The sequence below is a fragment of the Nanorana parkeri genome, unplaced genomic scaffold (assembly GCF_000935625.1).
Source record: "Nanorana parkeri isolate BGI_ZX_2015 unplaced genomic scaffold, ASM93562v1 scaffold14, whole genome shotgun sequence".
Taxonomy (NCBI): Eukaryota; Metazoa; Chordata; class Amphibia; order Anura; family Dicroglossidae; genus Nanorana; species Nanorana parkeri.
In genome coordinates this window covers 171675-177834 of record NW_017306282.1, presented here as the reverse complement: position 1 = coordinate 177834, position 6160 = coordinate 171675, and positions in this window count along the sequence as shown.

Here is a 6160-nt window from a genome sequence, read left to right as displayed (position 1 = left end):
GTGCAAGATTAAAAGGGACAGAGCAGTCTCCAGAAGCCGTCCATCTACTAGCTTGGAGGAGGAAGGAGGGGGGAGAAGGGAGGAGGACAGTGGCTTGTCCTGCTGTATCTGTGTGTTTGTGGTGACACACACAGCTTACTACCGTAGCACACACAAGGGTGACTCCATAGGACGCTGCAAATGAAAGGAGCCACCCTAAAACAGACTATCAGGACCAGTGCTCAGGGGATCAGCTGATTCTGCAGGAAACTAAAACTTTTAAAATTTAAGGAGCAGCATCCGTTGTAAGTAATTTCATCAGCACTTTAAGTGCCTGGGGCAGCAGCCGTGGCGAGGGAGGTAAATAAGAACAACTTCAGGCAGTGTGGAAAATCCCTTTAGCAAGCCGCCTTGTGACACATTTAGAATAGTATAGTCATTGTTCGTTAGCACGACCTCAGTATCACAGCATTATAAATCTACATTTGTCTCTTCACTAGATCAACAAAATAAGAGTACGTTTATTAAGAGTTTAAAACCCACCTGAACGTTCAGTTTAAATCAGCTAGACATATTTCAGACTCATCAAAGCAAAATATGTTCATAGTCTTAGGCCCCTTTCACATAGTTAGTCCAATCGGGTCCTCCTGTCAGTTTTTTAGGCGGATCTGATCGGAAGCTCAATGTGGATCGAAACAGAAGTGCGTTTACATCCGATCACCACTGCCCTGACTCCATCCAGGTCCGCAAAAAACGGAACAGAGCTCGGTTTTGGCAGACCTGATTGTGACTGATTGGAGGTATTTGGATGCAAACGGACACATGTCCACTTACATTTGACTGCTCATAGACCAGCTCAGTTTTGCAAGAAGGAGGAAGAAACTGAATGGACACAGATGTCACAAGAGTGACACCAATTGCACTGGAAAGGGCCCGTGAAAGGGGCCATACTTATCTTCCTTAGAAAGTAGGTACAGCCTAAGTAGAAAAGCATGTGCCTTGCCAGCATACTGCAGGGAAGGACCCTTGCTCTCTGTGTGGAAGCAGTGGTCTCTTTGCAGAGGTCTCACATGCCCCTTACTGAGTCAGATCTATAGCTCTCCAATAACCAGAGCGTGTGCCTCCTGTGTTTGGAGAGCTCTGGCTTTGACTTGTGTTCTCTGGGCCCTACCTCTTTAGGGGGGGTGTTGGACCTCAGCAGAAAGACTACTGCTTCTACACAGAGAGCAAAGGCCCCTCTCGCCAGCATGTTGGCAGAGCACAGGGGTTTCTTGAAGACTTTGTAAAGATTTCCTTTAGAAGTACCTGGAATGTATTTCACTGAAGAATAAAGTGTAGGCATTTCTGAGTTCTGACTGGTAACAAATAGATAAGAACATATTGTTGAATGGTGCACCTAGAGCCCCTTAAACCCAGGGGCCGTAGTGCAGAGGAGGGTGCCACTGTCACAGCAGCATGGCCGAGCGATGAGGATTGGGGGGGGGGAGCACTTTTTTTGTTCTTGCCTGGGGCACAAAAGGAGCTAGCTACAGCTCTGCAGTATACTGAGTAGCCCTTAGCTCTGACTTTTCTAAAAGTCGGTATCTGCATTCTGCAGTTGGCCACATTCCAATGGCCCCCATAGTGTCCTTCAGCAATGGTCCTCATTGAAGTGTTACCAATAAGTATCTCACAGTATCTACTCCTAATTCGCAGGGTTGATACTATGAGCTAGAGGTAGTAAATGATGGATCTTAAAAATATAGACAGTGCAATGTGCAGCTTTAGAACTGGTAGACAAGGTTGTGTTCTATGTCTTAGAGAAACGGCAGGAAGTGAGCTTGTTTCAGCTTACTTCCTGTTTTATGATCTTGATCAATTTTGCATTGTGTGCGTGTGGGTAGCCACTTAGAAGGCTGTGAGGTTTTGAAAAGTTCGTTTGACTTTAGTTAATGGGGTCAAATCGACGATCGTTTTCGACTGTATAAAACAGGTCAATGGTGCAGGATGGAAAAGTTTTCTCCAATGAACAAAGTTCTAACAGTGAATGTGATTTTTGTTTGAGGAACTCCATTCATTCCAAAATTGAATATTACAATGAAACAAAATCTTGAACAACATTCAAGTCTCTATTGGCATTATCGAATGTTCAGATGAGATTTTTCATATGAAGATCTACCACTGTATGGCCAGCTTTAAGCCAAACTCCAGAAAAAATAATTCACTCACCACACCGGGTGTGCAAATGATCATTAAAGTAGGCAACCTCTGCACTCCAGATGTGGTGAAAATACAAATGCCATCATGCATTGGCCACTGGGAGTCATGCCTGTGGCCGGCAGAGTCTTGCAATGCCTCATGGGACTTGCAGTTCCACACAGCTGGAGTGCCGAGGTTTCCTACCCCTGCATGCTGCATGTTACGTGTAGTCCAGGGGTAGTCCAGGTGGCCCTCCAGCTGTGGTGGAACTACAAATGCCATGAGGCATTGCCAGATTCTCACAGTCACAGGTGTGCATCCAAGAGACAGATGCATGATGGGGCTTGTAGTTTCACCACAACTTGGGGGGGGGGGGCATAGATTGCCCATCCCTGGCGTAGAGGGATGCTGTAAAGTATAAAAGTCATACCTTGCAGCATGTCGGCTACTACACATAACGCTGGTCTTCTGGGAACTGCGGGGAGTTAGAGATGTGACTCGAAGTCAGGTCGCAGCACCTGCCCCTGCTCACCACTTGTCCATTTACAAAATGCCTTTTTTTTTTTAATTAGAAGGCATTCTGTGATTCGAGGTGAGATTATGTCAAATCCTGTCCCCTCCTATCCTCCGTCAATCACAGAATGCCTATTCTTTGAAAAAAAAAAGGCATTTTTTGAATGATGGGCAAGTATTGAGTTACAATAATAAATATCTGATGATAATTTCACTTTGAATCAATTGAGACTAGTGTCAGAGTTCCTGTTATGCTATCTGGCAGGGGGGCCTGGATCGCAGGACTGACAGAATTAAAACTCTTTAGCGGGGTAAGACGTTCATACAGTTTGCACAGTACCTGCGTAGTAATCCTTTCTAAATAACCATCTAATAGCCAGACATACCAGGAAAAGTTTTAGGAAACTGTAACTTGTGTCAGCTAGCACAATAGAAGAATTCAATCTGGTTCTCATTTGATTTCAGTGAAAAGGAATGTGATTGGCCCCAATGGGATACTGAATGTTGCTCAAACAATGGCAGTTTTCCAGAACATATTACATCTTACTGCGCTATTCCTTCCATTCTAAGGTGATGCTGGCTTTGTAATATTCCAATCATCTCTGCACCACAGAAATGAAGACAAATAGAGGAGCGAAGATTTTGGAAAATCCTTCTGACTATACCTGCACCCTCTGGCCAATCACATTTCGTTTTGATAAAGAGGAATTTCTCCCGCTAAAGGTGCCCACACACCTTGCGATAATCGTATGATCGCGGGAAATCCCGCAATCGTACGATTATCGCAAGGTGTGTGGAAGGCGTGCGAACGTTTCTACTGTACGGTCGCACGACTTTTATCTTAGGAACATGTTAGAAAACCCGCCGAGAATCGTACGATTGTCGGCGAGTGTGTGGCATGTTCGTAAGATAAATGCCGCACGGGCCGGTGTGCGCAAGCGCACGCTGCCCGTTCAGCATTGCGGTCATCTGAAGCAGCCCCTCAGCGGGGCGGGCTTGCGATTATCGCAAGTACGATCTGCCTGTCCAAGACGGGCAGATCGTACTTTTTTTTAATTACCTTACAACCATCGCAAGACAAAAGTCTTGCGATGGTTGTAAGGTGTGTGGCCAGCATAACACAGGAAATAAAAGGGGACCATAGGGAATGATAGTTGTAATCACGTTACTTTACAGAATGATTGTATAGAATCGTGAAGATTAAAGCTGAACTCCAGGCAAACAGCTAAACACAAAGATGAAATACATACCAGGGAGATGTTTTATCTGCTAAATGATTTGTATTTCTGTCCATCCAGTCCTGAGTTATATTACACAGCTCTGCCACACAGTACTGCCCTTACTGGCAGGGCAGGAGACCTGATTTTTCTCTGCTGTAGTTCAGTGACACTTAGAGGTCTTGTCCCTCCCGCAGCCCGTGATTGGACAGAGAAAGGAGAAGCAGCAAAATGAGAAGCTCATCTATTTCAGAAAACGAGAGGTTCTTGCTGCACTCCTTACCGGAGTCAAATGAAAACCCGTGTGGACGGGTGGGTGCTTGTAGTGGCCACGGATGGCGCCGCGCAGTTGACTGGCAATGTGCCAATAAATTGACTATTGCTTCATTAACCTCTGGAGTGCTGGTCACGTTATTATCTTTACCGCTCATCTATGTCACTCTGCGCTCTTCTTTTATCAGCATGCTGCTTTCAATGGAGAACGACTGACGGGCTTCTTATGCTGTTCCTCCCTAACCCCGGTCTGAGTTCTGTTGTACAGGGGCATGCTAAAAGCTGATACCAAGTCAAATCCAGGTACTTATACTGTTTACATTTAAAAAATGCATTTATTATTACAGAGCTACATTAATTTATGTCTTTTATATCCGTCTGGGGTTCAGCTTTAAATAATCCTGAACTAATCCTGACTTACATTGCAAGGGGAAGAAGGAAGTAGAAAGCCAGTGATTTGAGGTATGAGAAGTGTTTGCTTTGTAAACAGAAACCAATGCACGTTTAGCACTTCCCTGCATATCTGGAGTTCCCCGTCTTCCATTTAGGTCTCAGTTACATCTGTTGTGATGTGATAAGAGCAAGGCTCCATCTCAGTCTCAGAGGCGTAACTAGAAATCACAGGGTTCCACAGCAAAACTTTGTATGGGGCCCCGTGATTGCTAGTTATGCCACTTGCAGAGCCCACCTGATATACCAAACAGCCCACCTGAGAGTGACCCTGCAGAGCCCACCATAGACTCTCTATAGTGGGCTCTGCAGGGTCTCAGATGGGCTGCACACCTCTTACCTGTCAGCTATGTCTGCCTCCATGGTCATCAGGGCCCGCCCCCTCTTCCGTCCCCAGGCACCTCCTCCTCTTCTTTCGATGGGCCCCGCCTGCTCTTAGGTCGCTGACCAGTGATGTAAGAGAAGGCGCATGTTTGACAGCCTGTGGAATCACTTCCAGTGTAAAGGTGCCCATACACCTTACGAATGTCATATGCGATCGCGTTTTCGGCCGATATTCGTAAGGTTGATGGGCAGTGTACAACCGCAAATACTGTACAATCGATCGACTTTTGACTAACCAACAGGTAGAAAACTTTGGTCGATCGTACGATTTTGGCAAGGTTGGTGGCGTTTCCGTACGTCAAAATTAGTACGATTTACACTGCAAATGCGCAGACAAAAATACGTGCGGTCGATTACCGCAATTCGTCCAGGTGCTTTATTTTAATTACTGCTGACCCAACCTTGAGATAATCGGGGGAGGATGGGGCCACCGTACAAAAATCGTATGACGGTTCGATCATCGGACGAAAAGTGTATCCAGCATCCAGCTCCGGTGAAACTACAAATCCCATAATGTGTCTGTCTCTGGGAGTCACGCCTATAGCTGTGAGAATCTTGCAATGCCTCATGGGATTAGTAGTTCCACCACAGCTGGAGGGCTGATATATAAACGTTCCGCCTCATGTATAGCTGGTTGAATGCCATTTGCACAGCTTTAGCTCTAGATCAGTGGTTCTGAACCTGTATAACCTCAGGACCCACATTTGTCCTTGGTCATTAAGTCCCTACCCAAGTCGCACCTCACTTGAATGCACGGCATTGTGGTACCGCATGTTCCGGTGCAAGCGATCGAACTGTGGGAGGGAGGTGTGTTTGGGGTCCCATTTAAATGAATGGCAACGCACCTCCTGTACCAGAACAAACAGTAGGTGCGATTACGTGGTAGTTTGCAATTATAACACTGACAGTTGCACACAACCACAGACACAATCTCACACACATACACACTCCCCCCAAAAATTTTAGGGGTTCAGTGTGGGCTGCTGTGCAGTGGCAGACCTCCATCCACATGTGCATTGCTTGTACAGCTCCCTTGCACTCAATGCAGAGGTTTCGGGAGCCAGAATTTGATGTCACTCTGGTCACTTGAGGGAGCTGTGTAGGGATCCCAACCTGAAAGAAGCAATTTCAGAGAGGTGTCCCTCTCATTTCAGGCAGGTGCCCTC